The 26,590-nt window shown below is 31.8% G+C and overlaps 1 protein-coding gene across 1 annotated transcript in view; it reads right to left on the bottom strand.

Annotated features, from left to right (window-relative positions):
- LOC106456910 (hemicentin-2-like) overlaps positions 1-26,590 on the bottom strand; it is a 165,148-nt gene that overhangs the window by 49,747 nt on the left and 88,811 nt on the right. The gene's annotated exons all lie outside the window — the stretch shown is intronic.

Raw genomic sequence — 26,590 nt, 5'->3', positions numbered from 1 at the left:
TTAATAGTTTAATTTTGGCGTATTGGATTTGAATGCCTAGAGCCACGGTGTTATTATAATATCATCTTTCCGTATAGTCTAGTAGATATATTAGTATCAATTACTTGCAGAATATCATTGGTTTATCAATCTTAAAGATTTTTTTGTTGAAAATTACAAAAAGCGTTATCTACGTATAGCCATTCCTAATTTTGAACTGATAGACTAGAGGGAAAGTAGCTTAGCTAGTCAACAGCATCCATAGCAAACTGTTGAAATAATTTTATCTGACCAACTAATAGGAATTAAAAGTCACTTTTTTGGCGTGTAGCTCTTTATTTGTGGCAGCGGGAAACGAACAATAAATCATCGGATATAATATTTGAATTCGTCAAATATTTGTTATTTGCTTGCATATTTTAATACTTTAAGTAAAGTACCACTTACGACTTGTGAAATACTATTCAATATGTGTATTCAGAAGACAGTGATGATAAACTATTATGTACGTTTGAACGCTATCATGTAATTGGTGTAATGTAATTGAAATGACACGAGGTGTTTGTGGCAAAACTCTACAAATTGGTATTAATTTCATTATTTAGTTATGCGATGGGAAGAATATTTAAAACAAACATAGGATGATCTTCCAATAAGTAATGATTAAATAGTAATGTCAGTTGTTTGGTAGCGATAGAAAAAAGAAATACCCCTGACGCTGTGGGCCTAATCGATCTGACTCAAAGGAATGAAGTTGAAAAAGAACGATGAACCACCACCATCAAAACTCATGGCTATTGCCAGTATTGGTAATTCTACTGTTTTGTTGTTGTTGTTTTTCTAAAAGTTTTGAGTCAGCTATGTTTGCATTATTAATACATTAATATTCTAACATTAGTAAAGTACAATATATTACAATTTACAACAAGTTTCTAGCCAGTATTCAGTGCTATGTGGTAGCAGTAGTACTAGCCTCAGTGCTTGGGTTAGCGTCGTATGAAAAGTGCGATTTAAAATTAATGGTTTCGATGTAAAGTTATTGCAAAATTATTTTCATCTTACAATTAATACCTGAAGATTATTTTCCAAAATGTCAACAACATAAGTTTTCTTTAAGATACTTTGCATGAATTCCCGTGTTTTCACTCTGAATGGACAAACGACATTATATTTACATTTTCTTATCTTAGAAGTGTTCAGACTTGTGTTTAATAGTTTACAATGGATCTCAAAACAGCAATGTTTGAGAATGGCTACTAATTCTTTAGTCGTTATTTACAGTTTTGATGTTTATGGCTCAGGCCGTATTTTAGGAAGAAACTGGCTTCCTTAAACAGATAAATCAATAACATTTTCTTTAGTTCTTGGAATATATAATCTGGACTCATTGTGACATTTTGTTGTTGTTTGATGCAAAACTCTGTATATCCATTTCCCATATACCAAGGCACTAATGACAGTACCATTAAATTCAAGTTCACTGTGGATAATGGACTAGATGTCCACCTTAAACAAAAACTTTAGGGTTATATGAAATTAAATGGATCTACACTATTTTGTAATTTATAGGTACTGATAAAACGTTTTAAGAATATTTTTAAAATACTATCTGTAATTTTCAATAACCTATTTCTTTTGTTATACAGGTAACTGTTACAAAATTTAAAAAAAACACGACAGTTGGAATATAATTCACAACCACAGACGACTTTTAATGAACTGTATAATGAAAGGACATCATCATTTAACTCAAGATACAGTCGCATTACAGATGAATATAAAACATAGTAAATAAAATATAGGGAGAAATACAGTAATTAGAAAAGGGTAACACTGAAGAGACCTTAAACAAATGAAACCCTCATGTCAGTTTTGTAAACAAATTATAATTTTCATATTTCATGGTAAAAACAATGATCTTAAAATGTTTATTCCCAAATATCTTAACCCAAATTTTTATCTTGTAATTAACATTAAAAAATATTTTAGCTGGTCTAATAAATATTCTTTGATCATAACTGCTAGAATTGAGTTCAGTTTGATAAATATTACGTTTTGTTCATTGTTTGTTGTCAAGTGCAAAGCTACACTGTGCTTTCTCACCGCGGGTATCGAGACCTGATGTTTAGCGTCATAAGTCCACAAACTTACTCCTGAGCCGTTAAAAGCTTATTTCTTGTGAAAATTGTGGTTGGTATATTGTAAAAATGAATTCAATTCAAATGAAAACGTCCATTACTAGATTCAATTAAAAAATGTACCATATATACTGTATAATTTTTTTTTAAATTTCGTGCAAAGGTACACGAAGGCTATCTGCGCTAGCCGTCCCTAATTTAACAGTGTAAGACTAGAGAGAAGGCAGCTAGTTATCACCACCCACCGCCAACTCTTGGGCTACTCTTTTACCAACGAATAGTGGGATTGACCGTCACATTATAACGCCCCCACGGCTGAAAGTGCGAGCATGTTTGGTGCGACGGGGATTCGAACCCGCGACCCTCAGATTGCGAGTCGTGCGCCCTAACCACCTGGCCATGCCGGGCCTACTGTATAAGGGAACAGTTGAATGCCGGCATAGAAAAGTATAGCTCATTCTCTCTTAGTGTAATTTGAAAATATCATTTTTATAAAACTTTGGATATTAAAAAATAAAAAGCTTATTTTTATATTAAAGCGAAATCTCCATATTTATCGTAAATGCTTCATTATAATGATTTTTACATGAAAACAAAATTTTAAAATTCACCATGCTCCATAATGGAAGTTTAATGATTTATTTCGGCAAAAATATGTTTTGCTATTTAGTATACAATATATTTCAACTATCGGTGTTATAACTGCCCTAATTTCTTTTTTTTTGTATTTAGATTATACGTGAAGAAATTCTATAGGAGTAACCGTAGTTCGAATATAAATTACTTTAGCCAATGAACAAAAGGAAGTTCAGATGAACAATGATAGATTATGGTAACTTTACCAGATCAAAATTACGTACTGTATGCTCAGATAGTCCTTTGTTTCGTTTTTCGCGAAAATGTTTTTTTGAAAATGATATGGTTTGAAAAAGCCGAGAGTGGGTGGTATACGTTAAAAGCTGATGGACGAATGTCACTGTAAACCCAAAGAATTTTCCAAGTCTGCTTTAACATGAAATGTAACCAAACAAATATTATGTTAAAATTTCTGAAGGATCGTTTTTCTAAAGACTGATTTCACCAGATCTAAGTAAAATGGGAAAGTAGCTTACAAGACGTGAAAGAGCCTTAAGGCATAGAAACATTTGGAGATCTTGTGCAAAGTTAAGGATTTTTGTCGGTATTCTAAACATGTTTTGAACAAAACTTTCTTGATGCAGCTGACGATTTTCCTTCCTTAAACCAAGTATTATTTTTGTTGTGTTCTTCATTTTGATGTCAGCCAGAGTTTGGAGATCTTTCTCCGAACAAAAGGAGTCAATTCAAACGCATTTCTTTTCCAGTTTGAGTCGATGCTGTAGATACACCTATTTATGTTTGAATTGCCATATTTTCGTTTGTAGTATGAATTTGCATATCACAATGCATATCCAGTTCAGTTATTTCATGCCGATGTTTGTGATAAACATAAGCTGTTTTAGGTTCTGTTTTATCTGGTACTAGTAGACCTAATTCCCTCTCACAGAATACAATGCCAAAATTTCACATGACTAGACACATACTTCCAACTGAACATCATCAATGTCAAAAGTCGATTCAGACTTCACACATTTGTTCAGACGCTACTTATTTTCCAATTCCTTTCTGCGCTGCTTTAGGGTACTGATAGTCTTTTTTTTCTGCTTACGTTTTTTTTGAGTAGTTACTACCTTATCAGTAACGGGTGGGGGAATATTTGTGGTTGGAATGTAATAAATTTCATACTTATCTTTACTCTTCCGACCCATAACGGAAGGCTTTTCCAAAATTCCAATATTAGCTGTTAGAAAGAAAAAAAAACAACTTGGTATTTCCGTACTACTTTTGTCCTGTAGCTTCTATTGAGGATTCCTGATGTGAAGCAAGTTGTTTGGGAATTGGATGTAAAGCAAACCCTTTCGGCCAATCACTTCTCAGGCTATTACAACCTACAACGCAACAATAATCCCTCCAACTCAAAGTTTCTTCGTCTGATATATAGCTAAAGGGCTTAATCGATAAATTTACTGCTTTTAAATCATAAAATTAGTCTAAGATAACTAAAGAACATCTCTCACCTGTAAGATGCACATTCGTCGATCAACAACAACAGCAGGTAGCTCCACTTTCTGAAATATCCCCAATTGCCGCTAGTTTGCAATGTCAGAGATGTACAGTTATTCGGAAGTTAGTGTGTTTATCTCATACAAATAAAGTTTATCATATAATAAGCCTGCTTGCGAATTATATGTCTATATAATGCTGGAACTGGGTATTTGATATTTAATTAAAACGGCACTGAAAACTAGTTGAGTAATTCTGATGAATATTCTCATACTTATAATACTGTGGGAAAAGCTTTTTTTGAATATTCACACAATAGCTATCTTGTTACTGGCGGTTCGAATATAGAATCTCGAGTAATGTACACAATTTATTAAAATATACTTCAGTATTAATAGTACTAAAAATAATATAAGTATAATGATGAATTCATATTACTAATAGTAATCGTTATCTATAGCTCAAACCTTTCATTGGTTTAGTGGTAGGTTTGCAGACTTCTAACGCTAAAAATCGGGTTTCGATATCCCTGATGAGTACAGCACAATTAACCCATTGTGAAGCTTTGTGCTTGATAAAAAACAAACAAAGTGATAGTTCAACCACTCGAACATTCGACGAGTGGATACGCAGAATTTTGCAAGCTTTTAATCTTAACTTTTAGTATCAAACTGAATGCATTTATGTAAAAATACACACCAATATTACTTATTACAATATTACTTCCAACAAATTAGAACTTTGAATGAAATTGATATTTATGAACAAATAATGAGAAAATCTAACAATGCTTATCAGCAGAAAGTATTACATTAGATCTAACAGTTATCTGTTTGATTAAAAGCGAAGTTTGCGTCAAACTCTATTCATGAACAGATTTTCAAGTTACTATACATTCAGATATATTTGTAATGTTTTACTTAATTATCTTGTAGATTTAAAAGTTGGAAAAATAACATCAGAAAAAAGTTTAATTGTTATTAAAGTCTGGATCCTAAGTTTGTGAATTTTTAAAGCAGTGATAACATTTCAGCTGCATAATGAGTTCAATGTTTTTACGTTTAATGATGTAAAAAGGTATATTAACTTTGGCATTTAATTTCTCTAAAACCAGTGTATATTCTACAAAATGATAAAATACGTGAGAAAGCACTATATGTCCATGCAAAATGGGGATGCAACCCGAAGCTAAGTCATGATTGAAATATTTTTAACTACTTGCAGTCTTAAGATTAAATAAAAGTTGCATTAGTAATAATTATTTTTCGAATTAGAAATATAACGCTAAATTCACTTAAAATGATTTAATTAAATCAACGCATAAAGAATACATTAAAACGTTGCACTTCTATATTTATAATCTGAACAAGATATGTAACAAACATTAAGCTAAATTGTACATGTTATGGGCAGCTAAAACAGCAGAAATACTCATTCTACAAAATGAGAAAAATTATGTGTCGAATTGTTATCTATATAAATTAAATACCAACCGGTGTTTTACTTTCTCAAAACCAACGATTATACATCGTAATATATTTATCACTTATCACTTTTACATGTTCACCTCAAATTTAAATTAGAACACTTTCTGTGCTTATTGAACAAAAATAAAATGTAAATGCCTTTTTTTTTTCTAGACATTGCCGTAGTATGTTTGTTTCACACAGGATGAATAGCGTCAGCAAGTATTTAAGTACTTCAAATTGAAAGAAAGTTTAAATAAAATAGAATTCTGAACATTGTCTTTAAACGAAATATTTTACTTGTGGGTCTGAAGTCACTGAGGATTTTGGAGCTACTGGTTAAATTACTTCGTAAATATATTTGTAATTAAGCAAAATCCTAATTTAGTAGTTTGCTAAAACAAGAAATTCGTTTTAAGCACTCCTGGAAATTGATTATTCACCACCAATTCGAAAATCGGTTCTAATTATTATTAATTGTTGAATCTAAATGTTCGAAGATATAAAATCGACATCACAACTACTTCCAGTATTTACTGGATCCTAAGTGTGTTTTTTCTTACAGCAATGCTACATCGGTCTATCTGCTGTGTTCACCGAAAGAAATCGAACCGCTGAATTTAGCGTTGTAAATCTATAGGTTTACCGCTGTCCCACTGGAACATGTTAAGAACAATTTGTGTGACAGAGTATATTTTTTTTATTTAGCTTCTGTTACGATCCATAATTAATTATAACAGGTAGATATTTCAGAATGTGTCTATCATTTCTTAACAATACCTAATCAAATGTCTTGTAGTGTATTAACTAATATCTGGTAACATTGATTGATGTGAACAGTCTGGAAGTTCGACGTTTTGCTTTCAGCTTTAGTGCACATGGTAGTTGTACTGGAAAGATATCATTGATTTAGGAATATTATACCTTTGAGATAGAACTAACCTTATCTTCCTATAGCATGAAAATGATCGAAAGGAAGGTGTGATCGAGACTAGTGAGTATAACTAACGTGATCGATGATGTTGGCAGTATTATCAGTTATCTTGACATTCACTGGCATTTATAAGGTCAACACTTAAAATCATTTTGATCTAAGAACAGTTTTACTCCGTCCTTTGAGAATGGCAAGCCTGGCCTGTCGAAACCAATGGTGTTTTTATGTTTTTTTTATTCTTTAATATTTTGTGGATTATTACGCTGATTTATGATTATTATTTTCAACGTTTTATGATCACTGAAAAATATTTGGAGCCTTAGTAATATTATAATCTTGAAATTTATATATATATATATATATATCGTTATCTGCTTTAACTTTTACACAATGAATGAAAAGTGAGCAATTGTTTAAATATATGCAGAAATAAAGATAATCAACTTACTATGTGTGCATCAAAATATTTATGCGAATATTCTGTACAAAATATGACTATGATGAATGAATACAAAAAGCAGAACCAGATTTATAAGGAAAAATAATTTTGTTAACAGGAACGGTAATCAAAATTAAAATGCCATTTGTCAGGAAAGTACCAAAGATGTAATTTTAAGAGAGACTTTTCTGCAGTAATAAGTCCCAAAAGATTTGGTGATGTCACGTGTGTCAAACGTAATTTAGATAAAGCAGATGAAATAGAAGCGAGTTTAAAATTACCTTACACGTGAATATAATTTAATCATTTCTTTGTTATGCTGAATTTGTTTCAGTTGCTAAAAATATTTTAATGTGAGAATGTTTAATATACTGTCAGTAACTAAGTTACACTTAGGATTAATTTAATACTTCTTATAACCAATAAATTACATGCTACAAATGTATATATATATATACACACATAGATATATAATTTTGTTGATTTCAACGAACAAAGTGTAGAGTAAATACTTATACCTGTTACCAACTGTAATGCAGCATGTACATGTGCAGTTGTGGGGATAATTACTGAAACGCATAGATAATGCACTAGCAGTTTATATTCGTTTTACAAGAAAGTGATATACACCTTGTTTAGGGCTAAAATACGTTTACTGATGTAGATTGAGAACATTGTTCTAAAAGTCATGTATTACTCCCCATAATTCAGTCAAGCTGCTTGGTTGACGTTTAACTTTCCCAATTAACAATCTCGATAATATTCATATCGAGACCTTGTGCATGCTAAGACATAGTTGGAAGTGATTCTCTAGGTATCGTTTCTCCACCTTTGCTGCATACTTGGGATCACTGTTCTGCTGGAATATGATCCCCTATTCAACAGTTCTTATTCCTAAAGAAATGACATGATGGATTAGGATATGCTCATACTTGTCAACATTTTGGATGTCATCAATGTTGAGTAGAATTCTAATACCAGTGACTGAAATGATGCCAACACTTATATTGGTCTTTCAGCAAGCGCCATTGTAGATGTTACACATTGATTGTGGTACCGTTATCCTGTTTGTCATTGAACATAATGACGTTGACTGTTGTCAGCCAATGTGCATTTAATTATTTACTTGTACGGATAATTATCTTCCTGCATTGCTCATCCAATTACTTGAAGTTTGTTGCCATTTTAGGGTTTTTGTTTTCTCTCCTAAGTAACGATTTATGAGCAGAATTGTATGTTAATGTATGTTTCTTACTGTTCTGGAGATAGCATTCATACTTGACAAGATCTCTATTGGGTTGCTCAGTGATTAACCTCTTCCACCTCTTAACTGCTTAATCTACTCAGTAGTCAAGTACCACTCAAATTATACACTACACAGCTTCAAACACGTCGGATTATTGTAATTCGGCCAACTACAAGTTACTTGATTTTTATATATATTGTCTAATAAGAAAGCCTAAATCTTATAATAAAACTTTACTGATATTAGCTTACTCGTTTCTTCAGCATAGTAATATAGTTCTGATTCTGAGTTTCACACAAATTAATAAAGCAATAGCATACGCAACTTTTGGGCTAAGATTTTGTCTCAAACTGCTGTAACTAAACAATTTGTGACACCAAATAACTAACTATTGTAGAAATAGTTTCCATTTGTAAATAACATTCAACATGATTCCTATGTTATCAACAAGACATGAGTGTGATGCAATATCGCAGTCTTTAACATACTTTTACGTATAATCTAGCCATCTTATAGTGATCTACTCTTTATGACTCAACAATACCGGCTACACGAACGATGGGTTATTACCACACTTTGCAAAAACTTATAAAATATTACTTTTACCCACCAGTTCTTAGAAATGTTATCGTCATTACATAACGTGAGAAATACTTTTATGTATTGGTCTATAAAACAATAATTTATCTTAACGACATAATAACAGAGTATACACATTAAGAAAAGTAGTACACTCTGCTTATAATTTACGATTTTTTTTTATTGAATAGAACGAGATACAGTAATTACCTTATATTAACCTGTTGTACGAGGTTCAGTGCAAGTTAATTACTTTTTACACATTACATAATAAGTAATAATCAAAGCATACAAGTATTTCGTCACTGTAACTGACTGAACAAATTTACAGCAACTACGACTTTGTGCGCTATGGTTAATGAAAATGTGTATAGCCAATAACTTTATTATTACCAAATCTCACCTCGTTATACACTACAGACTTTAGTCACAAAATTAAGTTAAGTTATTAACTTTGTTATTCAGTGTGATTTATTTTAGTTTTATGGTATATGCTGACGCATATCATATAATTTTTATATCTATCTGGGCTGAATACTCACCTAGTTAAAAGAGTATGGGATTCATTACACATCTCTATATATTTCCTCTCGTTATGCAGATAAGCACGGTTTAAAAGCACTACTACATGACATTTGATATGTTTAATTAACATATATAAAACTACAATATTAGTTTATACTAACAGCCTCTTTACATTAAAAAAAACAACACCTTATGGCTAGTATTCACTGTTGTTCTGGATAAGTATAGTACCATAGCTTTGTTCAACCCGAACAAAATGACGGGTTGGAGTTTTGTATAGAAAATCCCGAGTGGGGAGCATTCCTTCACCGACCTTTTGTTCACCAAAAGTTCACAAGTACACTGTAAAAATATCGATAAGAATGGTGCAACCTTAAACTAAAAATAACTCCAAACATGAGCGTTTTACACACACACAAAATGAGTTTTATATGTATTAGGTTTTAATCAGCGGAAAACGAGCAGTATAATGCCAAAGTTCACGATTTAAAAAAATGAAAATCGTTCCAAACTCTTATTTAAATTATTATTATTTTTTACTTTCAGTAAGTATCATCATTAGTTAAGATCAATGGCAGTACGTTTGGATGAAAGAAAGAAAAAATAGATGTTTTATCCAAAAAGTAACGATAAAATTTAAAAACTTCACAAAAACCTAATAAAAACATATGAATTATAGTCATTAACCTCTAACTTAGGTGTTTTTAAAACTCGCCAAGAACTTCAAACTGTCTACGTCCAGCTAAGTATATGCATAAAATAAAATGTAAAATGAACTAAAAAAGTGGAATTCAAGCCAGCCCTCGTGAACTTTCCAAGCATTACATACATACGTAAGTCAACAATATCAGGTCATAATTTTGTTGCTAAGTCACACAGACGAACGGAGCGTTACCAAAAGACAACTGGCTCATATATCTATATATTAGATTATAACAGTATAGAAGTTTGGCAAAGATCAACTTATGCTTACATTACGAGAATGTTTTTAGTCCAAAAATGATATTTTCATGTTTCATTTTAGGTAACTTTGTATTAAGGTATTAGAGCACCAATTATAACTTGCAGTAAAAATTGACCTAACCTATTCACGACAAGTTGTCGTATATCAATGTGATATATTTAAAAAATAATATGAAATATATATTAGTTTGACTAATTTCAAAATATTTTTCACTTCGTATTCAAAATCAAACATTCTCATCTACTGTAAATACTTTTAATTTTGCTGTTCATAATATTATTTATTCATATATTAGTTTTGTATTATTGAAATTCGTAAACATATATATAGGCGAGAAACGCAAACTGAAAACATTAATTAAAGATATAAATAAAATTCAACACTAAAAACAAATATAAAATTAAGGTAAGAAATATTAGGGCTTCAAGAAACAGTTCTCAAATGAACGAATCCATTGATTTGTACTAAATTAAATTGCTAACTTTATAACAATTATATTTTTTTTTAATTTAAAGTGCCGCCGATTAAAGAGCAAGTATTAAGTAATTTTCACATTACTGGCTCTTTTTGACTAACTGTATTTTTGAAGAATCTAGAGTTTGTTCGTGTGATTCAAGAATTATATAAATTACTCAAATATTTAAAACTCTGTCAGATTGTACCTACTTTTAGGGAGATTGTGAACTGAAACATTTTGCCATTTCGATTCATTAATATATCGACATTTGTCCAAAAGAGTGTGAGTGGAAAACAATATGAAAAGCGTATTATGTTCGACCCCCATGTTTGAGTGACTTATGGAAGAACTGTAGATGACACACTAGTTACTCGTGGAATACTTTGATCATCCGGGTGAAAGTTTTAGACTAGTACCCCAATTATTTATGCAAAATATGCTCACAAGTACAAATATTTAAGTTTATAAACATGGTAAAAGATATCTCTTTCATGGTAAAAAATGTCTCTTTCATGATAAAAGATGTCTCTTTCATGGTAAAAGATATATCTTTGTATTTGACTTAATACAATTGAATATTATACGCTTAATTTCAAGGTACATTTTACAAATGATTTTCTCAACCCAAATTAGAAAACAATAGTGATATGTCCTGCAATCATTTAGGAAAGGAAATTAATTACTTGAGAGTTTTTATTACTTTACAAATTTCAGGCGTGGAAATTTAGATTAAATATATACACGTGTGGTAACTGGAAACTGTCCTACGGTCTACTTGGGTCATTTCATTTTAGTATTTTTTTGTTATAGAAGGGATATAAAAACACCCTGACGCAGGTAACAGTTTCACTTTTTTTAGACTTTTGGCTTTCAATTTAAAGACACAAGTGCTTAATCAGTTAAATGACTCAACTATTACCTACCATAATGCAGGGTATGCGATTAACATCTAATGAGGTCATTAGGGATTTAATAATAAAAGAAAGAAGGAAGTGGAACATTATCTAACATGGCCTTTTATACAGGTTTTTCCTTCCTTAATGGATACTTCCAGCTAGTAACAACACCTATCGCCGAAAGGTTTAATTTTAGTGTGTTTCTACCATCAAATAAAAATATCTAAGCTGATAGGCAAGAATAATTTTTGTGCTGAACACACTATTATGAAAATTTTGGCCTTTTTTTGACGCTTTAGGCAAATATGATGGCTGACGCGTTAAGTTGTGTTTTTTAAACCTATTAAAAATATTCGTTTATCTCTGAAATTCATTTTAAAATATTTTTAGGCATGAAAAAATTATTTTTGAGAAAAACGTTTGATGCAGTCATGAAGCGAGCAGAATTATAGTTTTTTTTTAACATAAGGTATTGTTATTTGCTTCAGAAGCATTTATTCAATTTTAAATGTCATTGCTAATATATCTTAAAACACAATCTCTAGAGAAAGAGACTAACTTGGGTAAGGTGTTATACTACCAAGAATTCGCAATGACAAACGTGCGGCGATAGGATTCCCTAATTAGAGGAAGGATAGCCTTGGTCAATAATCAAAACTGCTCAGGCGCATAATCAAAACCAGGAATAAACCTATTCTCAAAATAGAAAAAAAAAAGAAACGTTCTGAAATATCTTTTACAGGGTTCTTAAGTAGTGAGATGCCGCGTGGAATCTTTGTACTTGAAGATAAAAATTGACCAATAGCGTTGAAAAGATTTGTCATGCTCATAACCGGTAATTTATTTTTGATCCTTTTCATTTTAAGATATATAAAAAGTTCGTTTATTAATTTTAAAGCATGCGAGTTCAGTGTTCCAATATACAACTCAGATTTTTTTTTACGAAGTATTATAGTTTTAATGTAAGAAAATATTAACTAATGATTTACTTCAATAATTGCCCCGGAGCAAGCGAAATGCGAGAAATGACTGAATGGAAACGTGAGGAAATCGCTAATGATAAAGGATCACCGACTCTTAATTTCCTGAGTGATACTGATGAAAAATGATGGGTTTTGACACAGGTTTAGATGTTTAGAAGAGTTGTTTTTAACGCAGTGCAGGAAAATGGGGAAGTATTCACCGGCATAACAGTTTGGGAATTAAGTGGCTCTTTTAAATCACCATTACTTACAAACATTTAGAACATGTTTTTTTTTATCAGTTTGCTTGGTTTGGAGGAAATGATTATATTTGTCATTGATCGAATTTGTGTGTTGTAAAAGTGTGATTTTTTTGTAGAAATTAGTGTCTTCAAGTTGACAATTAGCTTCTGTGATGTAATATGTTGAGATTAACATTAGAGTCATCCATGTCAGCAGGTTTTATTATGATATTATAAGTCATTTAACGTTTTTATGAGCAGTCTTTTCTTTATGGTTGAAGTTATTATGACTGCTTGGATGACGTTTTTTATTCAACGGCCTGAATGTTCGTTGCAGGTTGGTGATTAAAAGAGTGACGTGTGACCTTTGTTCGAAAGTCCGATTTAGACAATAGACCGTGAATTGTTTGAAATATAGACGATGTTGAAATTTTTACAGTGAAATACGATTTTCAGCGCCAGCATGGTGAATAGTGTTAGGCGTGTTAGCTCCAGAGGGTTCTTTTCCAGGGATTAGTGGGTATGTGTTCCTATCTGACGTCTTCAGAAATCAAAGCACGTGCTTATTTCAGAAGATGTGTACTTATCTAATACTTGTTTTCCATTATTACTGGCGAAATCATTGAAATAAATGTTTTACAGGGTCACAACTTTCGATTTAATGTTATTAACATTGCACTATTTTAGTGCATATTTTACATGGGTATTCAGTGCCTTTTCTTCGCAATTACCCAGGTTTGGGGTTTTATAAATACTCTAGTGAACCTGGAAGAAACTTCATAACGTGTAATTGTTCATTGGTTATATCTTCTATAGTAGCTTTATTAAATCAAAATAATCACAAATCTAATGTCAATTTTAACACAGTTGTTAATATTCCCTGTTGAAGAAGGGTTCACCTGTTGAAATCCTTAGTATTCTATCGGGTTTTTCTAATGTGACTTTAGCTAATGAGTCACGTTTCATCCTTTATTGATAGTTGATAGGAGATATGGAGAAAATCACACGAAACACTCGTCTTCCTTGCGCTGTTCCGTCAGAGCACGCTGCTGGAACAATTGTAATTGATTGGAAAACTTCTCTGGCTTTGATTCTTTCAGAGGAACGGTAAACAACCAGAGAGTACTTAAACGTGGTAGATAACAATACCCACTCCACGCATTTCCTCGTTGATGAAGAAAAGCTCTTCCGAGACGATAATGCAACAATCCACCATGTCTGTAGAGGACAGAATTGGCTCAAAGAGCATGAGAAGAAACTACAGTTATAGTGTGTGGTAAACATAGTCAATTGATCTCAGTCTGATTGATATTTGTGATAAACTTGAATTTGCTTTCATCATTGAAATCCACTGCTAACATCTTACGAATAAGTGTAGACAACAGTCCTCGACAAATAACCTAGGGTTGTCTGTATATTTTGACAAATGGTGCCGCTATTTATTGACTTTTCCTTACTTATTGAAAATTTCGAAATAAAAGTAAAGGTTAATATTATTAAAAGTAAAAAAAATATTCAAAAAATGCCAATGTAGTTCATTGAGGTACTAAGAAGGGTATACTAAATTAGCTATGCTATTTACTGGGTTGATTTTTAGTTATGATTTATATAGGTAGCGTGCTTTCACCATAAGTTAAAGATAATTTATTTACTATTCTTATACTCTTGATTCTGTTGATGCACGATCCACTCAGATACCAGAAAGAAATGCTTACAGATTATGCAACTCTTCTGTTTTATCAGTGAAAAATTACGCAAGATAATACTGGCTTGGATAACGCCTAGTTAAACACAGGTGTATTAAACTAGTTATATTAATTACTAATTTAATGTTCACTTCTGATCTATGTAGGTAGCTTGTACTAATAAGAAATAAATCTATTGTTGTTTTCATACACACGCTTAACTAAATGCAGTAATTACAAGCACTGTGAAATCTCTTGAGTTTATATGAACCGTTTTAAACATGAACAAGGATATAAAAGTAGATTGCTGTTTAAGCTGCAAATACTTATCCTCCTGCTGCTGTTGTTAAAATGGCTTGCAATTAGAAAAATAAAATAAAATAAATGTCTGCCTTTCTAGTTTAAATTATGTAGATTAAAAACGATTATCTACAGGAAATATTGAAACTCGAGATTGTACAAACACGATACACTTAAACAGAATATCTTGGTTTTCTAAATGTCACCATTAAAATAACTTATCATCGAACTGGTTTCCTTGTTTAAAAGAAGAAATTATGCTCGTGGAAGATTTTTTTATTCAGAAGTATGGATTGAATTCATAAGAAGTACGGAAATGTTTAAGCGAAAATTTCACAAAACTCCACCACAAATGTGGTGAAAATAGATATCGATCTTTAAATCGATTTGTTCTTAAAAATAACAATAAAGAACATAAAACGAGCCCGTTCAACTTCGACTTATTGTTATTTGGTAACGGATGATAAGGTACATATTAAAATAAATTAAAGGTTGTATGTTTATAACCGATTATATGTCTCTCGAACACACCATTATTGTATGTAAATCTTTATCTTTGTTTGTATGTTTGTGTATAAATATATGATACAGAAGATAACATTGTTCCGGAATAACAATCGTCATTATGCATATCCCACATCTTTACCATGATTTATTTGACAAGAAAATATTGTTTGTTTTAGCACAAAGCTACACAATGGGCTATTTGCGCTCTGTCTATCGCGGGGAATTTAACCCTGTATTTCAGCATTGTAAGTCCGTAAAAGTACCACTGACACACTGATGAATTATAAAAATGGTATGGGACCCTTAGTGTAGAAATCTATTTACACGTAGTTGTGAAGGTCATTGCACAGAAATAAAAAAGAATGACGAGGATAGATATAGGAAATTATATAAAATACAAGGCTAAGTCCTTGGTGAGTGAGCAGTAAGTTTATGGACTTGCAAGGTTAAAATAGGGGGATCAAATTTCCAAGAAGGCACAGCGCAGACATCCCATTGTGTTGCTTTGCGCTAAAACAACATATTTTTCACAAATGTTAAAAAACACATTTATTTTTCAGTTAAATTGCATAGAAAATTCCGAGTAATAAATTCTGTGTTGAGAACTGTTTTACTTGAAACCTTAGATTTAAATTCAATTGGTGTCATGGATAATCTCTAAACATGTTAATCAAACATTTTCCAGCAACAAACAAAAATTGCACATGTACACTTTAAAACAACCAAGTTTTAATTTTTTCATGTATTTGTCTTTAAAATTACTGGCCCGTGGGAGATCTGGTGCAAGAATTCCCAAACTGTGGTACTCGTACCACTGGCGCTACGTGTACCACCGACACTATTAATATAAAAAAATCATCAAATTTGTAATAAGCTCTATCTGAGCTTTCCACGTACATATACATACTATTCTCCTCATTTATAGACTCCCCCTTTACCTGCTTAGACTCGCCAGTATTTTCTTCTCTTGAAATTGACAAAAACGGTATCACATATTCTTCAATCGTGCCAGAAAAAAACAACAACAACAATTGTATTTTTTCGCATTAATGGGTAAGTGTTAAAAATATTAATTTTTGTTACTGGGTTTTTATCTTTTTTTTTAATTAGGCTTGGGTTCGTAATTTTAAAAAAAAATATAGAAAAAGTGGTACGTGAGCTTAAAACGTTTGAGAACCACTCATCTCAATAGGGCAATTTATTTTTACAGTCAGGCTGCATGTGTTGTAATATTCTATTCTTGATCGAGAAAATATAGAAAGCCCTATTAATTACATTTTCAAAAGTCGAACAAATATGCCTTTTCTCGCGTTCTGTATGTTAAAATTTTAATCCAAATGTTTTAAATTCAACTGTTTTAGAAACGATTAAGTTTGGAATTCGAATGGACGCAAAAAAACAAATGATGAAATAAATGACGAACTGCATCAGGTTTGGTAACTTGAAAACTATATAAGCAACATTATTGCTTTTACCGCAAAATGCTGTCTTCACGTACAAGCATTGTATTAAATTCAATAAATTTAATAAACCTAAGACAACAAGGAACCAGTTGTACCAACAAGATTGTCTCTGCACACCCACCCTCGAGGAAAGTAAAAAAAAAAATTAAACTCACCGCTTAAATTTCAAAAGTAACTGAATTCCCTTTTAAACTTTTGTAAAATACTAACCTCCACTATTGATGATAGAAAATCATTTCATATTAACCATCCTGTTTGAATGTTAAAACTGCTTAACGAAAATTAAATGCATTTACCTTATTGAATTTTCGTTTCTTTATTTGTGAGTAAACACAACGCTACACAATGGAGTATCTGTGCTTTGTCAACCACGGGTATTGAAACCTGAGTTTTAGCGTTTTAAGTGTTTGAACTTACCCCTGAGCCATCAGTAGAGGGGCTTATCCTGTAACTCTTTTCTCGGGCCTTGACTGAACCATTTATAATAGTTTAATATTCTTTCTTAGATGAGGAGACAAAACTCTATACAGAATTCCAAACAAAGCCTAGCTCGTGAATTGCATAAATATAGCTTCTTCTTTCGACATAAATACATGCTATAATTGTACCACTTTTACTACTAGCAACAGAGCATTGATTCGATGGTTTGATCGATTTGCCCACTACATCAGTCACGCTATTGAATGGGCACACGTCTTTATTAAACATGTAATCTAAATTACCTTGCACTTAATACAATTAAAGGGTATTTGCCAGTTTTTTTGTCCAACTTACCAACTGATCCAATTCTTCTGTACTACCTTAATGTCTTTAATACAGCTACAAATATCCAAAAACATAATATAATTAGAAACAACAAAACCCAAAACAAAGGCCCCTGATGTACTCCACTAGCAATAAAGAGCAATTTTACGGAAACTCTATTACTAACAATATTTTGGTTTCTAACAAACAGTTACACTACAATACATTTAGCTATTTTAACTCAAACCCTACCAATGAGATTTTTTAGCTAGTTTTTTGTCTGAAATTTTATCAAAAGCATTTTTTGAAAATATAAGTACACCTAGGTCAGACGATTTTCATTGCCCAAATAACAAGTCATATCCTCAAAAAATGAAACCATGTTAGTTCTAATTTATGGAATCATACTTCATTAAGCCCCCCAGTGGTACAGCGATATGTCTGCGGACTTACAACACTAGAAACCGGTAACGATAACCATAGTAGGCAGAGCACAAGTAACCTATTGTGTAGCTTTTTGCTTAACTTCAAACAAACAATTCAATACCGTATTTAAGATGATCTGGTCAGACATAAAAGGGAACTTATAGAAAGAAGAAACCAAGGGTAATAAGTTCTTAAAAGCTTCATTAAATAATTTTGAAATCTTCTTTCATCAGACTTCAAGATTTTTTTTGCAACTACAGATGTAATAATAACTGCCCTATAATTTCCAGTGCAACTCCTATTACCATATTTATAAAAGAAGGATAACATAAGCAGATATTCAAACCTTAAACACCCGCCAAAATGTGTATTGACATATTAGAAATGAAAGAGAAAGATTTGCATATCTGATCTTCACTTCCTTTAAATCTCTGATGTAACAAATGACTTATGTGAATAGTATTCCTACCACTACTGTGTCTGTTCTGTCCCAGCCACTCTGTTGAGCTCTGGATTAAGCGTTATAAGTCCATAGACTTACCGCTGAGCTACTGGAGGTGGGGAGCTGGATTGAGCGAAACACGTCGTCGGCAAAGGATATGGCAAACATTGTGTGGTTGGAATATAATTATTATACACTATTCTTGCAAATCTCTAAGGGAGTACATAAAGAATGCAGTGTCAAGAAATATAATAGTCCTAATATCATTAATCATAATCATGCGTCGCCAGCTTAGAAATGGCTTCCGTACCACAACAATTGTTGTGGTAACAAATGACTTTTATAAATACTGTTCGCACTACCGAATTGTTGGTAACAAATGACTTTTATACATACTGTTCGTACTACCACGTTTCCTTTGTCGCAACTGGCCTCATGAGCTTTGGATTGAGTGAAATGCGTCGTCAGCAATGGATATGGCGAACTTTATTGTTTGATACGTTACTCATGTTACCACATATTAAAGACTGCAGACTTATACTTGATAATTGAACGTATTACAAGCTGATAATTCAAATTGATAGAGATATTTAAGCTACTTGACAAATTACTACACAGTACAAGAATCAGTTCATTTCTAAAGTTTTATTAGCTAAATATCTAAATAGAGCTAAAAAGACCCCGATATACTGCGAGTGCTCTAGACTAAAAAGAATCATGGGCCTCGTTAAGTGTTCAGTTTTAGTTTATATTCAAATGACTTTTGAATATGTTTATTTTTGGTAATGCTCAACAAAATATATCGTCGCTTAACAACAAACCTATCACCTGATTGTTCTTAGGCCAACTATGGCGTTCAATGCTAAATATTCATGTTGATTTGTTAGAAAGGTTTGTTTTCATTCTTTATCATTTCAGTAACGTTGGTGATATAACAGCAAAATAGTTTAATTCAGAAGTTTTATGACATTGAGTTGTAGCAAAAAGCAAAAACAAAATTACCAAGTAGTGTTTCAGCTAAGCCTTACGTTATGTTTACGTATGAAGCCTAATTCTTAAATTAGACTACAAATAGGTCTACAATTACTAACATTATATAGTCGGTGTTTAAAAAGTTTTAAGTGGTGAGTAACTGTTAATCAATAAATATTATTTTGGTATTTTAACAGATATATGACATACTTGGTCTTAAAACATAGAGAAAAATAAACGTTTATTACTATCAAATATCTTTTATCCTTTGTACAGTCCAAAGAATTGAAAATTTGTGTCGGAACGTCCGCACTATGTTTTCTAATTCCTGACCTAGAATACAGTGAAAAGGCTCAAGAGTACTATCTAAGTCTCTTTCAGAGAGCAGACGAAAACATTTCATCTTTCTGCATAGTGTTTGCTCAAAATTTGGTGATTAAAGAAATACTTCGAGACTGATGAAGTAAGTGAAGAGTAGATGTATTTCGGAGGTACAGACAAATTCGTCTTAGTTAAATGCTGTATTTTTTGTTACTCATTCAACAATGGTCTCCCGTCATTGTTGATGAGCTTTTATACTAGTCTTTAACATACTTTAACGTAAAATATAATAAAGTTTGCATGGCTGTGATCAAGAAAAAAGAAACTAAAGGCTGCCGTAGTTATGCTTATCTGAATGGTAGTCTTAGTGATTGAAACTACTAATTATTGTGTAGATAACACATCCATTTTCTTTTTACCAAAGTAATATATATATATAATATATATATATTAAACTGCTTTTCTCATGAAGGATATTCGTTTATTGTTTTAGAGTAAACCAAATTGGGTTATCTGCCATGGTTACGCGAAAAGTCAAACTCCAGATTTTTAAGTTGCATCTCAGAAAACTTATTGCTGTCCCTCCGGGGGGACAGGTTATTCGTATAAGGAATTTATTAAACGATCCACGGCCAAGAGACGGAATATTTCGAAAAAAGACCTTTCAATGTCCTCCATTGAAGCGAATAAACTCGCATCTCAGCATTTAGGAAAGCAACGGGCTGAGATCTCTCCCTCCCTAAAAGCCAAGCAAGTGCATCATTAACTTCTGCAAATGGAAGGTTAAATCAATAAATGATAGCCTTTCCACTTAAATAAGGCATTGTAATTACGAATTTGAAGCTCGAGAAGGCTCTAAAGATAAGGATCACAAGCGTTCAGCATACACCGAAATCAATTAATTTTCTTGAGAAAAATGGAACCGAATAAAGTGCAAGCCCTACAAATTCGTTTCCCTACACTCTTTCCCTTCAGCCTGCATATGGTCCTGAAAACGATGTCCCCGTAAGTGTGGGATTGTGGAAAGTTTGTCAGAGACTAACCTTGTCGTACTATGGAGGAGCTTGTCAGACAATGGTGAGTAATCGTGGGTATTAGATTGAGCCTGCTCAATGATGAGGTAAATAGGGTAAAGAGCAACATAGAACGTAGAATATAATTTGCTAATAACCCTCAGTTTTAAATATATATTATTATTACATTTATTCGAAGAAGACCAGTTAAATAATCACCCGTTCATTCCACTTATTGAATATAAATCAATTCGCACGAAGTTGGTCTTTATCGGTCCTATTGCATGTATCAGTTCTGTACACCCAACTACATTATTATTTAACAAATATGGTAGTACTAGCATATATGTCAATATTATAAATCGTAAAAACGTTCACTGAGCTGAGAAACAAACAAACAAATATTATTCCTGTTGCAAGACGGCTGCAAAAAACAAACCAAAATTAAAAGGAGGAAAATCACTGCAGAAATATCACTCAAGATGAAAAACTGTTACACGTGCAACCAAAGAAAAATAATGAAAAAGATGCAAGCCTTAGGAGCTTAAACCCACAACATTATACCTAAGCCGACCTATTATTCACCATTTGTAACTGGTTGTGGGCATTATATTAATATCAAACAAAGTAAAAAAAAATCTATAAATATTATCAATCCTGATAATCCAAATCATCTAATACACCAAACTACTATCCAGTGTAAGAAAGTAAATTGTGCAGAAACATAAAGACTTTTATCCTATGAGAGAGGCTGGCTAAGTCGCTTATTATACATTTATGCTGGAAGGTACCATAATTCCGAAAAAACATAATTTTCAAACAAAAACCAGAACTAAACTGTCCTTCCTTTTTATCTCAATAACTCAGTCTTGCTGCCAACAATTCTATTTGCTGAATTTCAAACCACTCTAAATGAAACAAGGCCAGTTACTTGAATTAGCATTTCAATTATCGATTGCTTATACCCATACTGTCCATCCAACTGTTATTAACATCTAAAAACATGGTATTACAAGCGAAAAGATTACATTTACTTACTATTGCCTGCTTTACCTTAAAAAATAATGTTTACAGTTTTTGATGTTGATGGATAAAAGATACGTTTGATAGAAGTAGTAATGAAAACTTACTTTATAAATAATGATATTGGTTATAAAAATCAATATGGTTTAACATCTGCTAGATTCCAGTAACAAATAGATTCATGTGATTTGGACAATTTAATGATATAAATGATATCGAGTCAAATCAGTTAGAATACTCATTGATGTATTTACAAATAATAATATATTAATTTTACTATATCAAATGGCCCCATATAAACTAAGCAAAAAATTTATAATAAATTTAATTTTATGTGGAGTTTTTATCATTTGATAAATAATGGATTATCCTTTAATATTGGAAAAGTCCGCTAGTGGGTAAGCGGTAAATTTACAGACTTACAACTCTAAAATTCGGGGTTTGATTCATCGTGATGGCCAGAGTACAGATAGTCCGTTATGTAACTTTGCACTAAAAAGTTACGGCCCCCCAGTGGCACAGCGGTATGTCTGAGGACTTACAACGCTAGAATCCGGGTTCCGATACAGTTGGTGGGCAGAGCACAGATAGCCCATTGTGTAGGTTTGTGCTTAATTATAAACAAACAAACAACAAGTTAAGTATTATTCATGTTGACAAATGGATACTAAGGTAGCAATGACACTGTGAATGCTATGACAGAATCTTTTTTATTCTCAACGTTTCGACTACAAGTCATCTTCAGAAGATTATGACACCGTGGTGCCTTACAAGATAAAAAAGATCCTGACACAGCATTCATAGCCTCGTTGCTAACTTATTAAGAGGTTATCTGTACAAAAAATTCACCTTTTGAATTTATATATATATATATATTTGTGTCTGCTTTTTTGTGTGTAGTGCTTTAGAGTATCTTCCATCGATTTAAGTACATAAACAGAATAAGAATAGTTTTATTTTACAATGTATCAAACATTCCGTAAAACGTGTGAATTCAGAGTGAAAGGTGCTCTCACAAGAGCAAAATGCTTATCTGTGTGCTACGTTCTCAATGCACGAAAAAATACTCTTAAGAAAGAGCACATGTAGTAATCCAAAATGTAAACAGAGGGATATGTTTCAAGAACTAATGAAGGCAGTGAACTGTTGAAAGCGTCAGTCTTTTCTCACGTGCTATCGCAGTGTAGTCGCTACTAATGCACCAAAAGAAAAAAAAAACATTTCTTTTTGCTCTCTCTGTTATTTCTGTGTTCTCTCAGTGGAAACTATATCCAGCTATATGTATATACCCGTGTACAACAAATGCAAACTTGTTATTTTTATATCTTTTTATGTGTTTTTTATAAGTTCTCTTGTTCTTACGTGAGGAGTTGTATAAATTTGATCTACAAATGCACATAAAATCAATAAGCCAAAAGATCCAAAAACATTTTTTGTTTTGTATTTTTTATAACAATGTCCAGAGAAAATTACAGCTTGCTTCAGTAGACTAAAATATCGTGCAATTTGAAACCTTTATTAACCATTGTGATCTAATCCGTTTCATCATCAACTGAATATTCATTATTGTTTGTGGATTATCACTAACATATCAAAGTAGGGGTTATACAGTTATCTGTCTTAACTTACTTTCATGCATACACTTGTATGCATTTTCATAATTGGACTTGCCATGAAACACTGAAACTTATGTTGGATTTAATACTTCACATAGCAATTGTCATTTACGAATACAAAATTCGTTGCTGTCTATACATATCTATTTATATCTAATGAAAGTATTCGATACGTACAACAACATTTTTAAAGCTGCTAAATTGGGATAAAAAAAAGAGTTAATAAGCCTACTTTTCTAAGCCAATATGGCGCCATCTTGACCGATAACAAGTATATTTTCACATAAAAAATAGAATGTTTCAGTGAGCAAGAAGTCTTCATGGCAGGTTGTTCTTAATTTAAGAAAAAAAAACTACAAAATAAATATAAAGTAATCTACATTGTAAACAAAGTCGCCTAAAAGAATAAAGTACTCCTGATTAAAACACTGTATTTAAAGTAACCTAATAGAGAAACATTTACCATTAATTAGGATATTGCACCGAAAAGCGTTTACCTCCCATTTTCACAGTCAAGTTATTTCATAAACAGTATTGACTATTTCAATATGTTCACTACAGGCTTCGCAGACTGAAATGAGAAGTAAAAATCTTCTTATTATAAAAGTCAAGGGAAAGTTAAGGGAAAATATTAGTTGCGAAATCAATTATAATACACGTATATTGTAAAAATATACCAGGTACCAAAGCTTATCTTCGTGATTCAATATGTATGCAGAAATGTTCTTTTTTCTAATATTGGTCACCTTATTTCACTACATTCGAATAAAATATTTTTACTTCCTAAATAGAATCTTGACAGAAAGTATTAAGGCAGAATTCCTTGTCAGTAAATTTATAAAACAAATAATCAAACACTTAATTAAAGACATATTTTTGAGTTTGCCCATTTTAACGAGGTTATAATTCTTTAAAGTGTTTTTTTTTTTAAAAATCTCACGTTTTTTGGCTGTTGTAACACATATATTACCCAAATAATCTCTGGCAATAAACAAAAGTCAAAGTAGGTAGAGAATTATTAACATATATGAAAAACAATTATCAAATGGTTTTAAAACCTGGATTAAGGAAGTGAAAGATAACGTTAAGGAGCCATCAGTAGTTTTACTGTTATGCTTAATCTCATCGTCTAGACTCTAGCCAAAGAAACGTAACTTTCTGTCACCAGCAGTAGTCGGACAAACTACTAGTCAAACAAACTAAAACGGACGTAGTTTTAAGTTTTTGTTGCTTTTTCTCTGGTAGAATAGAGTAGCACTTGTAGTTATTAACCTGAATAAGGTGTTATGTGAAAGATGTATGGTGTATTTTTAATTTATTTTTGATCATTTTAAAACAAAAAAAAAATATTACATACTATTTAGATAGGCTGATGGTTTTGGTGTGAGTGTTCCAAATGTCGATGTTTAGGTTAAGATTTAACACTAAATGTAGTGTTCAAACAATAATTTTGTTTTTCCTCTAAGTCGAAGCATTTGATGGAATTTCTTATTTATGTGAAAAATAAAAACTAATTGATTTGAAATTGTCATTGCTAATAATGATTATCTGAATTAAAATAAAATGTAAAATTTGAATTAATATAAAAACTAGCATTTTTTATGGCACCTATTTTACGGATTTATATAAGCATAAGTAATTTTTCTTATACTTATTTTAAATCTCTTTAGCAAAAATAATCTAATTGAAGGTCCTTCAGAAAAAAAACCTAAATAAACTTTGAAAAATCGGCAGGACCCTTACGTTCTATAACGATACTTTATAAAATATAAAATCAGTTTCTAGCAATAAAAATAAAGAAAACTAATGCCACTTAAGTTAAGTTGGTTGAATTTAATCCATAAAATAATGATCTTAACACAGTTCAAGAACCGGAACCTTATAATTCTAAAGAAGAGCTACAATATAATCTATTAAACGTATAGCCCCCCAGTGGCACAGCGGTATGTCTGCGGACTTACAACGCTAGAAACCGGGTTTCGATACCCGTGGTGGGCAGAGCACAGATATCCCTTATGTAGCTTTGTGCATAATTAAAAACAATAAAAACAGACAATTAAACGTATAAAAGATCAACGTGTGCTTGAAAGAACCACGATAAATCTTTTTAAAATAAAGATATAAGAGATGTTTTAAACACTTCCAAAAATCTTTCCTGATATAGAAGGGTTTTTGTGTAATTAAATAAAAACATTTTAGATAATTAAGGTTAAATTATTAAAACGTCTACATAAAAGTATGTTTGTCCATCAGTACCAAAATGTCGATACCTTCACAGAAATAAAAGATATATTTCCTCAAGTATATGAAGGTAATTTAGATTTATGTCGAGATTTGAAATCAAGTTACACCGTCAGTTTGCCCTTTTCGTTAAAATTATGATTTTTCAATGTTGCTGTTCAACGAGGCTCAGGTTCAGTCTAAAATAGTTTACGTTAAAAGTGTAAATTAATGTAGTAAGTCCTAGAAAAACTTATATTTTTGTGTGTCTTTTTGTCAGTATAGATAACTTGAAGGCAAATATTTTTCCTTCATAATTTAAATTTCAAATTACTTCTTAGCACAGTTGTTTAGTTGGATAAGTAAGCGGCATTCTTATATGTTACTCGTCTGAACCTCGTTTGCTTGTTTAGATTTACTTATAAATACGGGGTCCAAGAACAAAATAACAAACATTTCGTCTTACTTAACTGTTTGTTAGAGAAATGAAATGGATTGAAATATCCCAGTTATTATTATTCTTTAAAGTAACTTTGCTCTTTAAGAGTATGATATATCTGAAGAAGAATATACATATAATTTGTATCATTTTTAAGTTCAATATACGTTTGGCTTGGCATGGCCTGATGTTAGGACGTTCGAGTTGCAATATGGGGGTCGCGGGATCGAAACCAGTTACCGAACATACTCACTCTTTCAGTTATTGAATTGAGGTCGTTGTAATGTGACGGTCAATCCAACTATTCTTGGTAAAGAGTAGTCCAAGAGTTGGCGGTTCCTGGTGTTGATTAGCTGCCTTCCATCTAGCCTATCACTTTAAAATTAGAAACGTCTAGTGTATATGGCCCCTCTACTAACTTTGCCCCAAATTTAATAAACAATATAAATGAAAACGTTATTTTTTTTTATTCCTGTAAACTCCCAGTGGAGCATAGGGCTGCAACAACAC

Source organism: Limulus polyphemus, unplaced genomic scaffold, assembly GCF_000517525.1.
Source record: "Limulus polyphemus unplaced genomic scaffold, Limulus_polyphemus-2.1.2 Scaffold271, whole genome shotgun sequence".
NCBI classification, from domain to species: Eukaryota; Metazoa; Arthropoda; class Merostomata; order Xiphosura; family Limulidae; genus Limulus; species Limulus polyphemus.
This window is presented reverse-complemented; position numbering and strand designations above follow the sequence as displayed.